At 40.3% G+C, this 19,255-nt stretch overlaps 1 long non-coding RNA gene across 2 annotated transcripts in view; it reads right to left on the bottom strand.

The window, feature by feature from the left end:
• Positions 1–3,095: 3,095 nt before the first annotated feature.
• LOC126046164 (uncharacterized) overlaps positions 3,096–19,255 on the bottom strand; it is a 38,167-nt gene continuing 22,007 nt past the window's right edge. The window contains exon 3 of one of the 2 annotated variants that reach the window (XR_007508240.1): positions 3,096–3,289. This is a non-coding gene — a long non-coding RNA (uncharacterized LOC126046164). Of the gene's footprint in view, positions 3,290–14,456; positions 14,922–19,255 lie in introns of those variants that run through there. The other variant, XR_007508239.1, reaches the window with a different exon arrangement.

Consider the following 19,255-nt stretch of genomic DNA (forward strand, 5'->3'; position numbering starts at 1 on the left):
GTAGCTTAAAAAAAAAAAAAAAAAAAAAAAAAAAAAAAAAAAAAGAAAAGAAAAAATTCTGCTTCACCTCTGTGTTAAGAGTTTATAGGGAGAAAATCACAATACCTAAACTTAAGTTTAGAAATAAGGAAACATGATAGAACCGTCCTCCTCTTCATCATAGAAAAACAACCCAAACCAAAACACAATCAACGCAGCATGTTGAGCTTAACATGCAAGAATGATATTGTCCTGGGTAGTGCCAAGAATCACTTGGACCAAGTCACATTTGCATCTTGGCAGAACCCTACCTCAAGGAAAAAGAAATAAAATAAAAAAAAGCTCATGCCTACAATCAGCAATTTCCCACAGATGACTTGCTGTGGTAGCTATCCAGATTACCTCTCCATGGACCCAATCCAAAACTCATTACTGGCAACAGGCTTTTGAAACAGCTCTGTATGTTTTCTCACAATGGGAAAGCTCTATATTTAATTGATAGACTGGAAAGAATCTTAAACTCTTTGAAGTCTGAGATTAACAAGAGAAAAGGACACAACGTTTGCCTTTAGACTGGCAAGTGACACCTGGGGGAAAAAACCTCTGTGATCTAGAAATAATGCAATTTATACAGTGCTCAGTATGGCGGCAAGTACATCAGAAGATACCTTCACAATTAAAGGCCTAGAGGTAGCAAAATTACTGGTTGCTCCCTATTTCCAACACAACTTAGTTATTAGACTTTACAAACAAATCTTTCAGAGAAGCATGAATGGCGTTCTAAAAATGAAAAAATTTAATTAAAACAATTTTATCTGAATTTATTTTAGCACCATGCTTGCAATTGCATTCAAACAGCATTAACAAAATAATTTAATATCAAAATACGAAAATATACAAAATCCTGTAATTTCACCATTTTATTGTTTTAGGATTTCATAACCTATTTAGAATAAACTCTGCTCTAGCTCTTCAGAAAAGTGGCCATATTTGAAGGAATTAGCATTTTTAGTAGCATTTTAGCCCACAGCACAGTAGTGGAGTAAGTCATTACTCAGCTGGTCTGCATAAAAGCTGTTTTGCTTATTTAGTTTTCAGCGGGGTCAAGCCACTGAATTAGCTCGCAGTTTAAACAAACATGGTCAGCACAAGTAAAAGGGCAGGAAAGCGTGGCCAAGGAAGAACGTACGAGAAAGACTCCAGCGGTCACCTACACTGATGAAACTGAAGACGGAATTTCACTATTAAATGCTCAAATAAGTAACGCTAAATATAGCCAAGTTTTTCCCCGTTGACACAAAATAATGATTCTAAACCCAAAGCAAATTTAAGTGAGAATAATATAAAAAAACCACAGCCCACAAATTCAGGATGTTGCCTCCTTTCAGGAGGTTGTCCCTCCTCAACAGCATAGCCTACAACCAGTATCGCCATGCAGCGGAGGATGTAACCGCGCGCTCCACCACCCTCGGAAATCTCTCTCTGCCGAGGGAACCATGTGCACGAGGAAATGCTACCCTCTATCGTTTGACTAGTCTGAACAGCTAACGCCTCCTTAAAATGATCATTTTAGGAGGCTAACTCTGCTTTTTCTCTGAAATTCCTGCACAAATCATGAGTTAAACCCCCACAAACCTGAAGCGCCGGTGTTTGTTAGCGCACAGCCAGACCTCAACCTTCTTTTCACTCATCGACTTACTCCTTGGCTACAGCACTCTAACGGGCCCTGTGACTCTGGCTTGCCCTCCGATTGCTTTTTCCAAAAGGAAGGCAAGCCAGAGCCTGAAAAATAATTACTGCTTCAAATAATTGACTTTTTTTTTTTTTTAGCTCTGCCTAACAGTTGAATTCTTTTTTGTCCAAGTTGTTGAAGTACTACTTCAAACACTTACACAATCTTTTACCATTCTTCTGTTGTCTTCCCACTCCCATCACTTTCCAAACCCTGATATTTACACTTTTAGAACAGCTCTTATTTCAAAGATTTTATATTTAAATGCCTTTGCTAAAGAGCTGAAGCAGCAGGATCTGCAGACAGAAGAATGCTATTGCAAAAAGGAGCTGGAAAGCGATCTTTGAATTCAACTGTATTATGAAAATTTCTTAGAGCACAAAAGGTGTCCCCTTCCATAAATAAGAAAAAAAGAAAAAAAAGAGGAAACAATATTCTTTCTGTGAAAGTCACTGCTTAAGAAGAGCTGCAAAACTACACTTCATGAGGATTTCGACCATGCCAGCAGGATATTAGATTTAAAAGGAATTTTTTTTTTTTTCAGCTTATTCTACATTTAAAATGAGAAGCTCTACTTGTCTAATGGCAAATAGCATGCAAGAAACACAGGGAGGAAGAGGAAGATTCCCAGGACAAAGTACAAAGAATAATACAGTCTGGGGGGCAAGTGGCAGGGAACAGCAAGCGGAAAACACAAGGCAAATACCTTTGTATCTTTAATTCAGTTAATTTAGAGATGGAGTTAATCAGTGTTGACACCTCTGATGGGTTGACACCCTTTTGGGTAGGAAACAAGAATTGAGTGAATCTTAGAAAACAAAACCCAAACATTTAAGGTTGATTTTGATTAAATACACTACTGATGTGTCAACCTGAGGATGTCTACACTGTAACTTGTATGTACCACCACCTATAAAAAAACCCAGCGCGACGGGTCTGTTTTAATCACTGCTTAAGGATGAAAGTATTGTAATGTATTATTGCTACTATTTAAGTTTCCCTCAAGCTGGCAGTGCAGCTAAAGCATATTGTAAGGCCCTTTTGACCTCAGTCAGAACGTGAGACACCGATGACATGATATAATGCTATTATTTGTTTACTGACACCATAATGTAAAATATGAAATACAGGTTGTCAGAAACACAATCAACACAGGGCTCACAATATTCCACCCTTGTCCTCCAGACGATTTCCAAGGCAGGGAGAGTAAACAGCCTTCTCCCAGCTTTCTTAGTTTCCACAGCTGAGAGTGTAGGATGTTTACAGTACCTGTCACTCAGAACTCTCAAAAACAGACCAAATGTCAGCAGACCTAGTACAGACTTCATCACTGATTGCTGGAAACACGCAGATGTCAAGTAAAGGGAGGAAAAAAGCCCATACCCATGACTGTTTTATACCACGTGAATCCAAATCAATGTTAAGTCCTTTGCGCGCAGGTTGGGAGGTGTAAGAAAAGTTCAAAATAAAGCTGAGTTTTGGCATCTCCAGAGGACAGCCACTGTTATTGCCACCGTGGTATTGCAAGGCTTCCTGCCAGTTCACTCCAAAGTACTCCTGAATGTCTTGAAGTTGTGCCTGCAGAGAAGAGAGAATTCACCATTTTAGTAAGTGCACATAAATACACTAACAAACAATCAAGCAGAAAAATTGTATTTGCATTCCATAAGTAAAAGTAGTCACGTAATTCTTCCAAAGGCTGGAAGATTTCAACACAGTTTAAAAGCAATAACCTAGAGTGCTGGCTTAGAGGAATGCCTACAATATTTGGGTTATTATTAATAATCGGAGGAACGATGGTTCTGGGACACCTTTGAATACTGTGAAAAAGAGGATACTTTTAAAGACATGGCTTGGTAAATTAAAGAGTTCAGTATACAACAACAGATTACTTAACAGCAGTCTAGGTATATTTGAGATTATATTTTCAGATTAAGTATTCAGTTTCCTTAAATATATCACCTCTAAGGGAAAAGGAAAAGACAACATAAAAAATGAGAATCCAATCATAAATAACAAAAAGTTTTTCTCTTGTAGAACAAAAGCCAAAATGCTCAGAAGAGAAAAAATTCCACTTAAACAGATTTTAGTACAACATCAGAAACACTTTGAGACAAGATTATTAATAGTTTCTACTTTAAAAAACAATGCATGTGCAAAAAAACCCCATGTGCAAGTGACTGGGCACCTGAATTTTCTTACAGAATCACAGCAACCTACGTTAAGAAAAGTTAATCTGCTATTGAAGAGGCAGAGGAGCTTTACCCGAGAGCTTAACACATAGAAGGCTGCCCCAATACTGGCACTGTTCTCACCACTATATGAACACCATTTATAGCACAGTATATTGGCCAGGTTTCTGAAGAAACTGGCATAAAGTATGTTTCAGTTGGATGAAAGTAACTGTACAATTTTCTCCTCTACCATTACCCGCATCTCATTCCAGTACCTCTGAAAATCAGGACGCATATCTAAAAGCCCAGTTCTTGTGGCCACAAAAAAAATCACTGGTGAGGATCCCTTTGGTTGAGGCAAAGAACTACAGCAGCAGCAGAAGGAAAGAAGGGAACTATGTAATTGCACTGCCCACTTTAGCATTCATGAGAAGGCCTAGAGATTTGCAGGAGCCCGAGAAGTTGAAATAAATCTGAAGGTACAGATCACCTTCGCCTTCCCATCTGCTACAAAATAATAAAAACCACAAGAGCAAAGAAGGCAAAAATTGCAAGAATTAAAAAGTTTCCTTCTCAAGCTGTCCTGAATAAATCAGTTCTCTAATCAGCAGCTAAACAACCTACACTAGTTCTGCGCTCAGAAGATGCATTTCTCCTAAAAAAACTCCACTAAGTTTACATGTTGACTGGGGCCATGGGTTGGATCTCTCAAAGACACACAGCAGAAGAGGGAAATCCCTGTCCTTTAATCAAGCAGCCAAACCAGTCAGAGTGCCAGGAAAACTTGCAAGAAACCCTGGTGTTGGCTCAGCAATGAATCCAGCAGAAGAAACAAAAGCATAAAGTACAGAAAATCATAGAGCTGCACCCTCAGAGCAAGGGAAAAAAAAAAAAAAAAAAAAAAAAAAAGGAGTAAATCTCAGAATAATCCAGGTGTGAACACCTCTCAGGAGGTTGCCTAGTCCCAGCCACTACTGGAGGCAGGGCCAGCTTTGAAGTCTCATGTGAACAGCTGCTGGAGACCTTACATTCCTCATTCAAGGTTTTCCACATTAAGTATGATTTGCAGAAGACATTTCAACCTTTTACAAGAGAGCAGAAAAATAACATTGTGGTAGTCTCTGACTGAATTTACCACAGTACTCTCAACCTTTGGCAGCCAGGCATCTGATATTTCTATTGTTCACAGATCTTATTTTGATCCTCTAAGGGCTATGATGAAATTTTTTTTTATATTCAAGTGGTCAATCATGATATCAGATTGTTTTGCATCTTTTATTACTGTTGGTTAAAATTTCTATTTACTATTATTTTATTTTTCTGGTAAAATTCAAACTTCAGGGCTTAAAATCAGACAGTTGACTTTGAAAATGCTAACCGATGTTAGACCCTCTAACATTAAAACAGTTTTCCCAAGTTTAATACAGGGAAAATAAATGAAAAAAAAAAAAAAAAAAAAAAAGAAAATTACACCACTCCTCCCCCCCCCCCCCCCCCCCCCCCCCCCCCCCCGCAATAATCCAGTATGTCCCTAAGGAAAAAAAAAACCCTAACTGTAAATTCAGAGAGCATGGATATTGTATTTGCTAAAAAGTAAGTAGCAGAAAAAAACCCCAAAATGCCTGCTTTGGCTTTTTTTTATAGCAAGAATGAATTCTGCTTTCAAAATAAGCCTATGAGCTATTGGAGCTGTTGGCCTCATATCTAAGAAAATTTATGAGAGCTAGTGCAATAACAAGCAACATGCTGTCAGCACACAAAGGAAGAAAACTTGTCAAGGCAAATGATGCAGTGACAAGGAAATAAACAGGTGAAGGAAAAAACAATCCAGAAATTCAGAACAAGAAAAATCACAATAAAAACTAAGCAATATACTATTGTCTCATACTATTATGGAATCCCAAACACTTTTGAGACTTACTATATATTCTCCGGCTTCAGTATTTAAATGAATGACATAAGTGACTTAGGACTTTAAAAGCCAGTTTTGCATATATACTTCAGATACGCTTCCCACCAGATAGTCATAACAACTTCAAGCAATTTAAGGAAATCTTCTGGGAAAAGCATTCATATTCAACACAGTATTTCCTATTCGGAAAGGTTTACATTCAAAACAAGCGACAGGAGAACATGACAACAATGAAATGATTACAGTAAGCACAGGTCCACTATATTTCTCCTGCTTCTCTGTTGACTGCCTTTGACTTCCAAACCATTTCAGGTGACTAATTTTTACCAGTATTTATGAAGTCTGAACGATGCTTCTAAGGTGAGATACTTGGGGAGGGGTAGGAAGCTACACGCAACACATCCCTTTGCCAAAATAGATGCCTACCACTTGCCAGGCACAGTTCTTCATCTATGTCTAGGTACCCAGAGAGCACAAAAAAACCCCCAACAACAACAAAAAAAACCCAAAACAACAAAACCCCCCACCCAAAACACCAAACCCACCAGCTTTCATTGCAAAGCATGTCCTTCTATAGGTGTCTGAGAAGAAATAAAGCTGGCAATTTGCCTCCAAGTCCTGCGCAAAACTAGGCTAAAATTCTGCAGCTGAGGGAGTTAAAGGAAGGCACTACCTGCACAGATAGCCACACAGGTGATCATGGTCTCAGCAAAGCTATTTATCACAACAGTAAGGACAAACTGCTGCAAAAAAAAGCCTTCTCCTCCAGATCTCCAAGAGGCAAGGTGTTAGTGAAACAGTTATTTAGCTGATCCTAGAATCTGCTCTCCCTCCCCGGCCTTCATTATCCTACTCTTGAGGTTTACGACTGTAAACGATAATACAAAGTGCTACAAAAGAAGCAGCTGCTGAAAGAATACGGCGCTACAACAAAACCCAACCACCCCAAAACCCAGCTGAAGCACTGCCCTGCCGTCACCTGGAGGAAAGAGATTCCGAATTGCACAATGCAGGTCACGCTATAAAGAGGCTGCAGTCGTGCATTTGCTTTCATTTCACAACAAAGCATGAAATGGAAGGACTGAAAAGAAAACCTATTCTCTTCCCTTTTTAGCAAGTTAGATATTTAATTTCTTGTGATGACAAGAAGTTGGGCGCCAACACATGCAAATTACTCACTGCTCACTTTACAGAACATTTGTTACAGTCAAGAACCACTCGACTATATCAGCCAACAGCAGATGACTGGAAAATAAAGAAAAATGACCCTTAGTTTGTGAACAGGGAGAAAATTATCTATAGTGTGAGGTATAACACCTTTACAGCTTTGTTGGATGAGCCGACATCCTGCTACTTTCCATGTACTTGGAGCCCTCTGAAAAAGCTTCTCTTTCTGCTACCTCTGCATCAGACACACCACCGTGGGTGGGACCTACCAAATGGGGAAAGCATCACTGAACCTCATGAATATTATGGCATTAGCAAAACTAATGAGGCATTATTTATATGGTGAGCCCTCTTATACTGCCTTTTACAAACGGAAAAAATTCAAAACGGTCTCCAAAACCTCCCTCAAAATTCATCTCTAATGCGCACAGGGAAGGCTAATCTGCCTACAACGAGGCTACTGGATCCACCTGCAGCGACCCACTTGAGGGGCAAAATACTTGTGCTGTAACCCCCCTCCTGAATACAGAGAGCTTAAAAAGCAGCAGGCCTAGGGAAGACTTCGAAGTATTTCAAACTCTTCCTTCCTTGCCTGGTGGAGTCCTGGAGTAAAGACTGCGTGGTCTTTTACATTTGGAGATACATCCCAAATCACCTCTTTCGCTGAGCAACCAGCAACATACGAAGTGCAACAGCCACGTCAGTTTGAAGGAAGGGCTGAGATTTGGACTCGGGAAGGAGCAGACAGTGGCAGGCATCCTTAGAGCCTAGCTAGGGTCTGGCGGATCCCCCTTCATACGTCTCCATCCTCCGGTGGCAGCTGTGAAGACCACAAACCGCTCACTTCTGCTGCTCTCCTACTGCATGAAGCAGCGTTTTTCTCAAAATTGCCAAGTTTTTCCTCTCACCCGCCTGCTCCTGGAAGGGCGCGCAGCTTCAGTGAACAACTTCTGGTCCTGGTAACAACGATCTGTTACTGACTTTCTCCAAAAACAACCCTGGCATGATTCTAAGATTACTTCAAGCCTGTGCCAATGAATTCTATGTTTTTTCCTGTCCTGATCATTCTGTGTTACATTTTGGATACGTGCACTTACATATCTGGGTATGTAAGGAGGAACCCCAGGGTCTCTGTTAGATGGGGAAGACCTAAAAACGAAGGTGGATCTCAGAGCTTTCCTTTAGCAACTGTACGTGCCTTCGGCTTTGACGAAAGAAAACTATCCCATTCTTTTCCTTCACAAGCCTTGCAGCTCTTTGAAGGGATGGGATAAAACATAAAATAATAAATATGTTTCCTTTTCTATGTAACTGCTATAAGACACACACAGAATAATAAAAAAAATATATCTGAAACTAAAGTCCTTAGTACATTTTTAAACTAGCCAAAAGAAACATTAGTTTCAGTAATTTTAAACTTTTTTTTCCCCCGGGGAGTCAGAAGCAAGACAGTGGGAGAAGAATAGCCACCACATAGAAGCCACAAAATACAGTGGAACAGCCCAAAATACAAACGCAAGCAGACTGTGGATAGGTAATTGCCACCCCCCCCCCCCCATCTTTCTATGAAAAAGATTTCAAATACCATATGAATATATAAACTGCCACCAGATGTCAGTACAGCCCAGAGAATTGCTAGTTCAACCCTTCACTCCAGGCTGATAAGGATATTTATTTAACACACCCCCAGCTGTCCAGGTACACAAATCCAGCCCTGCCATCAGTCCTGAATGGAAAGAGTCACACAAAATGGGAAATCTCACTTTCATAGGGAGAAGCAGCCCCTGGTGCATGCTATATGATCTCATTTGCATGTTATCAACTTGCAAAAAAAAATTAAATACAGAGCTGGAAGAACAGGCATCATTTTCTACTGCCGCAGGACATCAAGAACCAGCTTGATGTTAAATAATCTTCAATTAAGGTTCAACGCCCTCCTTCCTCACGCTCGTCAGACTCTCTAGCTACGGCACACGTCTTCGCCCCACACGTTCGCATTCCCTCTGTTTCTAGATAACCTGAGTCTCCTTAGGTTATGCTGCAAAGTGTTGGGGAATATTTAGCAACGAGGTTGCTAAGCTAAATAAAGCTTTTCTGCAAAACAAGCTTTAGCATGATTGTCCTTGTGGTACAGCAGAGGCTTCTTCTACCTTCTCCCCGTCTCATTGATTTTTGACAAGAGTTGTAAGGAAAGTGTCTCCAGAGCATCTCCAGCTGAGGCGATTTTACTTAGAAAATTCTAACAGCAGCATTTATCTCATTTCTTCATGCAAACAAATATGAAAATTTACAATTTCTCAACGGTAGAAATTAGTTTCAGCAAGACAAATGTGGCACAAAAACATTTTTGCTGCTCAATGTCCAAATTCAGTTACGCATTTTGCTACTAAAGCTAATAACCAGGAAAGTTTCACAGGCTACTTAAAGGGCAGGACTTACTTTAGACCATTAGTGCATAGATTAAAAACAGTCAAAAAAGGAATGAAACCACTCCTCCATCCTAAATATAACCTTTATTATTGAGCCTTCACAAGAATTTTCAGCTTTCCTAGTTTATAGATTGAGCTTTCTATCCTACCACAATCAACAAGTCTTACTCTTGAAGCAAAAACACATATTAAGAGAACACTAGATTTTGTAGAAACCAAGCAAAGAATTCTCAAGTGACATCCTGATTACTGTTTTGTGAGAAATATGCAAGTAAGCAAAGCAACAAAAATACATTGACCTATGGAATTTTACATTAGGAGAACTTTGTTTTTAATTCATGTCTAAAGTACAAGAGTAATGTAAGAAACCAGGTTTATGGTTTGAATGCTGGCTCATTGCATGACTTTACAAAAAACCTCTCCAATTTTCTTACCAAATGCAGTTAACTCAGTGCACATATATTCTTACAGTCCAACGTAAGAAACTTTGAAAATTATATATTTTAAGGAAACTTTATGTTAAATTAAAAACCCGTGAACAGAAAATGAACTTTTTAGGCTGACGGCTAGGAAGGGAATTTGCTGAAACATCTCTGTCATGCCTTATAGGGCAGTCTTAGCACAGCTCTGAGGCTTCAACTTAAGTTTTAAGCCTATCGCACTCTTAGACTTCCTTTGTATGGTATCATATCTCAAGTAAAATTGGAAGAGCAGCAAAAATACAGATAGACAGAGTCTTTTTTGGAGCATTTATATTTTCTTAATATAGATGCTGGACAACTTGGATATTACTATGGAAAAGAGAAATAAAAAGCAGAGGCAGGCAGCATCCTAGAAGATTTACCTTAATAATTCTGAAGGGGAGATAGAGTACAAACTACCTAGTAGTTGAGCAGCAGCAACCGCAAAAAAATGAATCTGAAGTAAATCGCTTCACAGGAAACTCCCAAACCACTTAACATGGTATCAAAATTATGTCCAAAGGAAAAGCGCCTCTAACTTTGTACCAAAACTAAGCCCTGGAACCTCCCTCCAATTCAGGTGAGCTACGTAGTCTCAGAAGTTTCTCTTGGAGGAGTCTGATCACAGACTCGGGAGGGAAGGCAAGTTTTGTTGCAAACCTGACTAAGTGCTTAATTAAATATAAAACCTACAAGCATGTTTCACCTTGCTTTTGAGTTTCATCAGGAAACCTTTGCACAATTCCTATTTTGTTCCATACAACTGCAAGCCTTTGTCAGGTTAAAACAAGAGGTAATTTATGTGCACTCTCTAAACTGGAATTTTTAATTCATGAGTCTTGGCTCTAATTGTAGCAAAGACCCTTGAGGCTCATAGTTTCTCTCTGTTAACTTCTCTCCCTCAAATTCTCTACACGTAAACACTTGTTTCTACAACAGCTCTTCTGCAAGTCATTTTTCCTCCCCTTTTTGCACGTTCAAAACATGAAAAAACCAACCCCAAGTGCCTCAGTTTTACACGTGCCACTTGCTCAGTCTGAGTTCGATATGCCCAGGTGACAAGTACTATTCCAGTCACTCTCTCTTCAGGAAATCTCAAGAACATTACTAGCATCAAGAGGACATGACTCAACAGCCAGCTTGCACACTCTGCCAGAATAATAGAATAGCTGGCCCCTTTTCCCTAGGAAATCTAACTTCTTCAAAATCAAAGTTTTCAGAAGGAAAGAAGAATTTCAGCTTCTGCAGGAGCAAAACTGCAAAGCTGCATTTAAAAGCTACTTCATACTTCACATCAGCAGCAAAACTTGAGTAGAAAGAAGCTTACAGTCAGTTACTGTTTAGTGCAACTTCATTTCCTAAAACCTTTGAATTAAAAGTTTACCCTTGAGCGTCAAAGGGGTTTTTGCGTCCTTCTCCAAATTACCTAAGCTACGTTCAGCTAGCCTCTAACATTTCCTCTACACCCACCAGGCAGCTAGTTCTGCTGCTGAATGAACTGCAGCAAACGGTATTCAAGCTGTGTGACTTTGATAGAGGCTGGCATTTCAATAGTTACAAGGCAGTATTTGCATAACCGACCAGATGGAATATGGTGGATGCATCCTTTTTCCTCTACTGAAAAAAGTTCTAGATAAAGATGCTTTTAAGAAAAGGGAAATTGCCAACCTAAAATGTTGTCATTTTTACGTGGACAAGTAGGAATGAGGTTTGGCACAATGCTTGAAAGACTTGTACAGTCAATTTTTCTTGCCGCTGTTGGTTTAAGAGTGCTATTAAATTCACAGAGCAAGAATTAAGCAATGCAGGAAGCATTTCCTATTGCTAATGCTTAAGGTTACTATAACCATGTTAAAATAGTTTTGTTGGTTCATTTCTTTTTAATGACATTCCTTTTTTAAGGATTTAGAAGTAAGTTTTATGGAAATGTATGCATTATTAGGGAATTTCCATCCTTTAGCTATTTTCCCCATTTTAGATCCTTCAATCTCCTCACCTCTTCATTCACTACCCAGATTTTCATTTAATCTGTAAGCACACCACTCGCCTCAAGTTTCACTTTTCTATTTCCATCCTAGACCTTCTTCAGGTTAACTTAGCTAACAGTGTTCTTGCCAAAGTCCAAAGATATTTGCACTATTCCATCCCCATGCATTTTGAGTTGTCAATCATCTTTTCTGTGACAGCCCAGACCTAGCTCTCTTATTCAGCTACTTCCCTGCACCCCCCATCAGAAGATCTTCGATTTGTTTTTAAAGCAGAGATCCTGAAAAGCTCTTCTGGAGATTCAGTCTCTGGGTGATCTACTTCGCAATTTTTAAAACATTGCCACCCTTGTGAACATGGTCCGGAAAACTGCCTCTACTTCAAATCTGTGTCCAATGGTACATATGAAATCTTTCTTCATCTCTCCATCGCTTCAAGAAAAATATGCCTGCCAACTCAAACACGTCATTAATACTTGCAACTCCACAGACCCAGACCAACACCCAGTCTTGCAGAATCTTTATGCCTAAAATCTAAATTGCAGCCCTTTCAACTGATCCTTACATTTCTGTCCCATCCAGTGACTCTTCCAGGTTCACTTTTACACAACGTTCTCCAGTGAAGGAAAGGCAAAAAATCTTGCTGTGACTCCCATCCAGAAAACTACTGCCAGAAAGAATAGTCCTAAAAGTCATCCCTATACATTCTCTTATGACTACTCCTTCTCAGTTGAATCAAACAGCAGCTACTGTCATGGGCTAGGCCTGCCAAGGTCTACAATCATCCTTCCCCCCATTAAACCACCTTCTCTACCTCCAGTGATCACAATGTCAGCCTCTGCCCCCCACGGTGCAGTTTCTCTCAAGCCTCATTTGTGGTTTCCTCTACATTGCGCCTTAACAGAAATGCAATTTCCAACTCCATAGCCTCCCGCACAGTCCTCCTTCCTCTTCACGCTGCCTACGAAAAAACATTTAAGTAATGAACTGGTGTTACTGGCTTACCAGCCCCACCAGCGCTGCCTTGGCCCGTGCTCCCCCCGGCACATCCACCCGTTGTGATCCAGAGCTACATCAGGGATCTCGCAGAAACCACGATGCTCAGCACCGCCGCACGCTGTAGTCACACTGAGCAACTGACAACTTTTATAAGTTATTTAGCCCATTTTAGGCTCAGGCTGCCAAATCAACACCACCAATGAAAAAATTTGAGAGCAGTAATAGGTATTACTTGAAGCAGCAACCCTAAAACTGAAAAAAGGATTTAAACTCACCACTTGAACATAAAGATAGTACCAAAACTCACCTGAACATACTTCCTTTTCTCCTAAATAGGCAGTAAACTTAAAACTTCTTCATTAGTATTTCGGTGAGGCTCATCACTATGGTATGTGAGCAACCCATGAAGATCAAGTTGCTCATCTGTATTAAACAACAGTTGCTGCGGGATGAAAACAAGCAGGGCTTCAGTTTTACAGAAACTCAGCTGAGGTTTCTGTTTGGCAAAGACGATGTATTTGAAACAAGGCATGGATCCAGATCCCATTTGATCTGGTTTTTCCGGATGCATAGATTTCAGGTAAATTCAATAGCTCCTCTCCCTCCCCTCCACGCAACACAAAGCTTTTTCCTCTGTGTACTAACAGGATTAAGTGTCACATTTAAATTTCATCAAACTCCGCTTTGTTTTCTCACCCCCTCCCTCAATTAGCAGATTACTGCTGAAGTGGGCAAGGAACACACAGCTTCTCCCACTCCTTAACATCACGGACACGCTGTGGCATGAATCCAAGCTCTGTTTTCCTGCAGAGGATATAGCTCCTGTGGACGTGAACAATCTCCAGCGAGAGCTTAACGCATCGGCCCATTTCCTCTGTTGGAAGGGAGTCTCCCAACTCACACTCTGAACAAACAGAGTCCCGGAGCCAGCCCATGGACAGTGTTTACAGAAACAGCAATGTCACCGATAGGATACTTTGGAACAAAAATAGTATGAAGAAAAAAAGAAGCAAGCAGCAGTTTGGGGTTTGGTTTGTTGGTTGGGGGTTTTTTTCATTAAAAAGTAGTAAATTAAGCATTAGTCAAATGTTGATACATTTTTTTAGTTATTTTATATGAAGGCTTCTTTAAAAACCACATCTATTTTACTGCGGTTATAGTAAATCTTATGCTGAACAAAGGAACTGAAAGGTACCAATTTAGCAACAGTTCTGTATTTCCATCCCCACCTCTCCTCTTGCTGCCTAACTTATACACGTACAAATAAGGGGCTCAAATAGTGCCAATACAAAACAAAGGAATACTTTTTGGTTGTGTTTTTTTGATTTTTTTTTTTTTTTTTTTTAAATGCACTGAAAAACTTTGTATTTTCACAAAGTTTGGGCAGTCTAAAGGCAGGGGTAGCTGAAGCATTTACAAAGGTTCTGCACCATCTGTAATTCTTCATATATGCACTTTGACAACCCTATTTAATTAGCATCAACCTTTCACCACTTAGCATGCTGCTAAGTATTAGCCTATTTTTATTTTATTTATTTTAAGGAAGTGGAACAATACAGTGATCATCAAAAATAGTACATCAAAATAGTACATGCTGTACCCTATATTTAAACAAATAAACACAGACAACTATAATCCAAGGGTAGGATATATAAACCCTAAGCTTCACAAAGTTCATGAGAACTACAACTTTCAGAAAACCCCGTCCATCTGGTAATTGAAGAGTTTTCAAATCTCCGTTACTAACACAGGAATAAAGCAGAAAGCTGTTCTCTGCATGCATTTTGCCCACGCATCAAACTCCTAACATCCTACGGTCAACGTATAAGACAAGGCAAGCAGGCCTAAGAGAAAAACGCATCACATTTTTTTCTTGTTTCTACCTCACTTCCAGCCCTACAACCCGCCTGATGACTATGACAGATGCGGCTGGTAGGAAGCAGGAGGCAAAGAAGCGTCGGTTAGAGACAACGTGGATATCCAGGCTCCATCCGAGAAGCAGGAAGGAAGAAACCCGGGGGTCAGCAGCAGAAGATAAGGGCAGAGACAGGCTCCAGCATAAGAATTTTCGTAAGTAAATGGCCTGGCAATGGAAATAATATTTTTAAAAGTTTCCATGCCTCCTCCCCCATCAAGGCTGCTAAATCGCATCCTGTTGCCCCGCTCAGGGCTGTGAATCATTGTGCTAACCTGGAATGGTGCCACTCACCTCCAGAGCTTCTTTCTGCTACGAAGCTTAGCAGGCTACTTCTCACAAAAAGTAATTTACAAGAAACCCCTTCTAGACCCAACCATCAAACAGTGGACAGAGGCTTTGTTTTCCTTCCCAAGTCTTACAACACCAGGAAATCTCAGAAGCAGCATAGGAAAAAAAATGAAATAAAATTTAAAAAAAATAAAAATCGAGCGACCACCTACGGTTCTGCCTGTGCCCTTCCTGGCTAAAGATGAGAGCAGGCAGCTAGTATTTCAGATTGCTCGATATAAGTGACCTCTCCAACCACCACCCCATATTAACTTCCTGACCAAGCTAAGTGAAAGCCTGCCAAATATTAAAGGGAGAAGAAAGGGATGTAAGCAGCTCCGGTACTTCCTTTCTGGAGATATTTTTGACCAGCGCTGCAATTCTACGGGTCTTATCTGAAGAACTGACATGTTAGGCAGGGTTCAGCAACAGCCCGATTTTACCTTCTGCGCTAAACGCAAACGCGAAGAGAGGGCTGATGGCAAGTGCCACACGGGCTGTTTGTTAGGAGGCTACGCGAAATAATCGGAGCGCCTTGTGATGAGATGAAAGAGCCATGATGTCTACCTTCTCTCCTATTCTGACATGTTTCCAGCTAGAAATACCCTACTCTCTCTTCAAGATTGCAGCGACTGACATTTGCCTGCTCACAGCCCCGGCAGGCTGCACAAGCTGCACTGAAACTACCACCGGACAGTATCAGAAATTACTCTGTCGTCACCATTAGCCACTTCAGCAGAGGTCAAAACCCAAATTTAAGCAGCATGGTAACACATCCACCCTCTTCATAACAGAAAATCTGTCCTGGTGCCGTTCATGCCAATGTCAGAAAACTTTGTTCTCGAGAGCCCAGCAACATGACACCTCCCGCCAACACAACAGTAATGTCGAGAGATGCTAAAATGGGAACCGAAGAGGAAGTTGAAAGTTAAGTTAGGTTCAGATTTTAAATTTTTCAAACAATAAAATCCTCCATTCTGAAATGATAAATGTGGAAGTGAAGACTGCATAATGTTCAGTTTTACATCACGCATCTTCAGATTCTTTAGAAAGGTAGACGGTTGACACAATTTTTCTGCAGCAGAATTTACTGCAAACAATAGTAATTTCTCTGACCAGATTTGAAAGCATACACCTTGTTTTCTAAAATGCAAATATTTTGTTCTTGTTAAGTTTAAAGTGACTGGAAAAGGTCCATTAGTTACTTCTTTGGTCAGCTCAAAGAAACTTTCCCACCAGCAGATGGTTCTCTCAAGAGGAGAAAACTGGTTCCAGCAAATCAATTCCAGCAAATTAAAGCACAGTATTAGCGACACAAAACAAAATGCAATCAAATCAGAGACACGATTTATTGCTTACAATGAGAACTAGAGGATTTATACCTTCAGATGTCCTTTTCAGTAAGCAACTGAAATGCAATGCAAACTATTTCTCAATATACAATGGATGTCACAACCCTGATTTGGTTCATGATGCAATTTTTAGCACATGCTGTTTCCACTCACATACTTCACACGACAGAACAGATTTGCTGCAGCCGTGGAAACATCTTTAGAAAGTCAAAAACGACTTACTTTTAAAGCAAAAATGCTGTATCCATACATTAGACGTTGAACTGTACAAGTTTTATTAGGAGCTACTGAATCTCTAGCAACAAAGATACTTCACTATTATCTAAAACAGACAGCAGACACTCTACAGATGCAGTTAGGAGCATTTACTTATTCTACAGCTTTCCTAGAGGAGAATGCATATCTGCATATAACACTATCTCGTAACTCAATACCCCTGGCAAGTGTAGTCTGCCGCCAGTTTAGAAAACTTCTCTGCAAGAGAAGCATTGACAATGACCAAGTCTAGTCACCCATGTTCCCCTATATAAGACAGCAAGTGCCAGAAGGTTGAGGGACTTAAAGCACCAATACCCTTCCCAGAAACACTTTAAAATCTGTTTTAGCTACGATGAATGAGTACGCTTAGTCAGTCAAGAGAAACTGTGGACAATAAGCACTTCTGAACTCAAGGCAGACCGCGTGCACCTCACGGTGCGGACCCAGGCAGGAACACGTAAGCTTCAGCCCCGCTGCGCAAGCGCCTTCACGAACATCAAACAGCCGGTTGGCAGTGGAAAAAACCCACATCTATAACCACAGAAAAGTAGCAGACAGGCTTAGAACTGGGTCCAGCTGACACTACTGCAAGGAAGATGCTTTCCATACCTTTATTTTTACACTTGCAGGTTTTTGTCTGTGTCCTAATGAGAAACAGTTGCCCCTTCTTCCCCTCAACACACGTCCACTCGGCAGTATAAGGGCTAAACCAGTCTTAAATCAGCGATACTGACAAAAGATCCAAATCATTCTGAAATAACTCTATCCTCATAAGCAGCAAATGCAAAATGCCTGAGGCGAAAATGTGTTCAGTTCCAAATTTTAATCATTCTAACTCTGTACCGAAGCACTGAAACGCGTTCTCCTTTTTCCTAAAGCTACCCATTTAATTCCATTTAACTAACGTGGAAAAACTGCAGATCTTCCTGCTGAGAAGGAGAAATGCTCAGATTAGAAAACTTGCACATTATTTTTCGATATGAGTTCACAGCTCCTTTACAATCGGATTTTCAACTCAGCACACTGACATGGAAGGAAGCGTAACAGAAAAATAAGATCTTTTAGCAAAGCTGATACCTGAATTCAGTTCCTCCCAGGAATGAAACACCCAACTTTCCAAGACAGCACCAGATATGTTTGTGTAGTATCTTTGTGTCAGAAACAAACAAAAGAACAACAAGGCTTCTCTACAGATTTCCTCATACAAGACATGAAATCCTTCTGTGTAGATAGTTGCTATGGTGCAGACTTAAGGGGGAAAGGAGGGTAGATCAGAATTCTTGTTTACAGGTTTCCAATATACTCCATTTGATCCATCTTGACATTGAAACCCTTTAGCTTCCTGTCTTTAGGCTGTCAGATGGTAGAGGACAAACACAGCGTTACCAACTTCACAAAGCTCCCACGTGTTCTGCATATGGATCTACAGAAGAACATCCACGTGGATTAGACGACAGACAGGAGGGACAATATAGTTTCAAAAAGAATAAAAGCCATACTAAATCCTGAGAGACTTCTCAAGGGAAAAGAGACTTACTCTGGGAATGAAATGCCAGATTATCTTTGAACACTGTCAACACTTCACCACAATGTAACACTGCACAGACCTATAAAAAAATACGCCGTTTTGACATTCTCAGGCGAAATCCTGATTCTCCCTAGAACTTCTTACATGGGTTTTATCCAAACAGGTATGCCTGGCTATTTACAGATTCAAGAAGAACAAGACAAAGACATTCAGGGTAGGATTCAACTCCCAATAAGACACCTAAACCACATAAAGACACATAAACTTCCCCTACAGTCAAAAGAGCCTACAGAAAGATTCAGCTTATCCTACAGCAGACACTTGGGGTGTAATTCAGGTCCCTAGACATAGGTATCTGCTGTCAGTTTAAACATTCTGGGACTTCCACCTCACTTGCAGTTGCCGCTGTTGTAAACCCTGCAGGTCCCAGGTTGCATCCATCAGCATTATCCAATTTTCACCAGTGCTTTAGAGATCCTAACGGGCACTATGTTTAGGAAGGTGACCAGAGGGCTGCTATCCAGGCCTCAGTGGCTCTACCAACTAAATTTTTACCGACTCTGAAGAGAGCGAGCGTAGAAACTTGGTGCAGAAGTATAAAACTTAAATATTTTTCATCAGTCATGAACAGAATGCACCCTCTATTCTTTCACCAATTGACGAGATGCTAGCTATCACTTGTAGAATAGTCTTAGGCTATACATTATTGGGGTTTTGGTACTATGTAAGAGATTTGGCCTTTGCAGTAACTTCTTTAGGGTCTGATCTTCTAAAGAAGCAGCCAAATGTAATTTCTTCCCTAGATCAATTATTCACTTGCCAGAAGATTAGACTAGAAGCTTTTTGCCAGTCTTCTACACAAGCTGCCCGCGTGAACTGCCTTAATCAACTTCTCTTTAGTATAGTGCATAAAACCCACTCATACAGAACAGGTTAGTTCTGCCATTCAGTCAGTGACCTGTCTGGTTCTGCCATATATTGTATTTTTACTGAACGTGCAGGGTGGGGTAGAAGCAACTAGAGTATCCAGGATA

This window comes from Accipiter gentilis, chromosome 15 (assembly GCF_929443795.1).
Source record: "Accipiter gentilis chromosome 15, bAccGen1.1, whole genome shotgun sequence".
Taxonomy (NCBI): Eukaryota; Metazoa; Chordata; class Aves; order Accipitriformes; family Accipitridae; genus Astur; species Astur gentilis.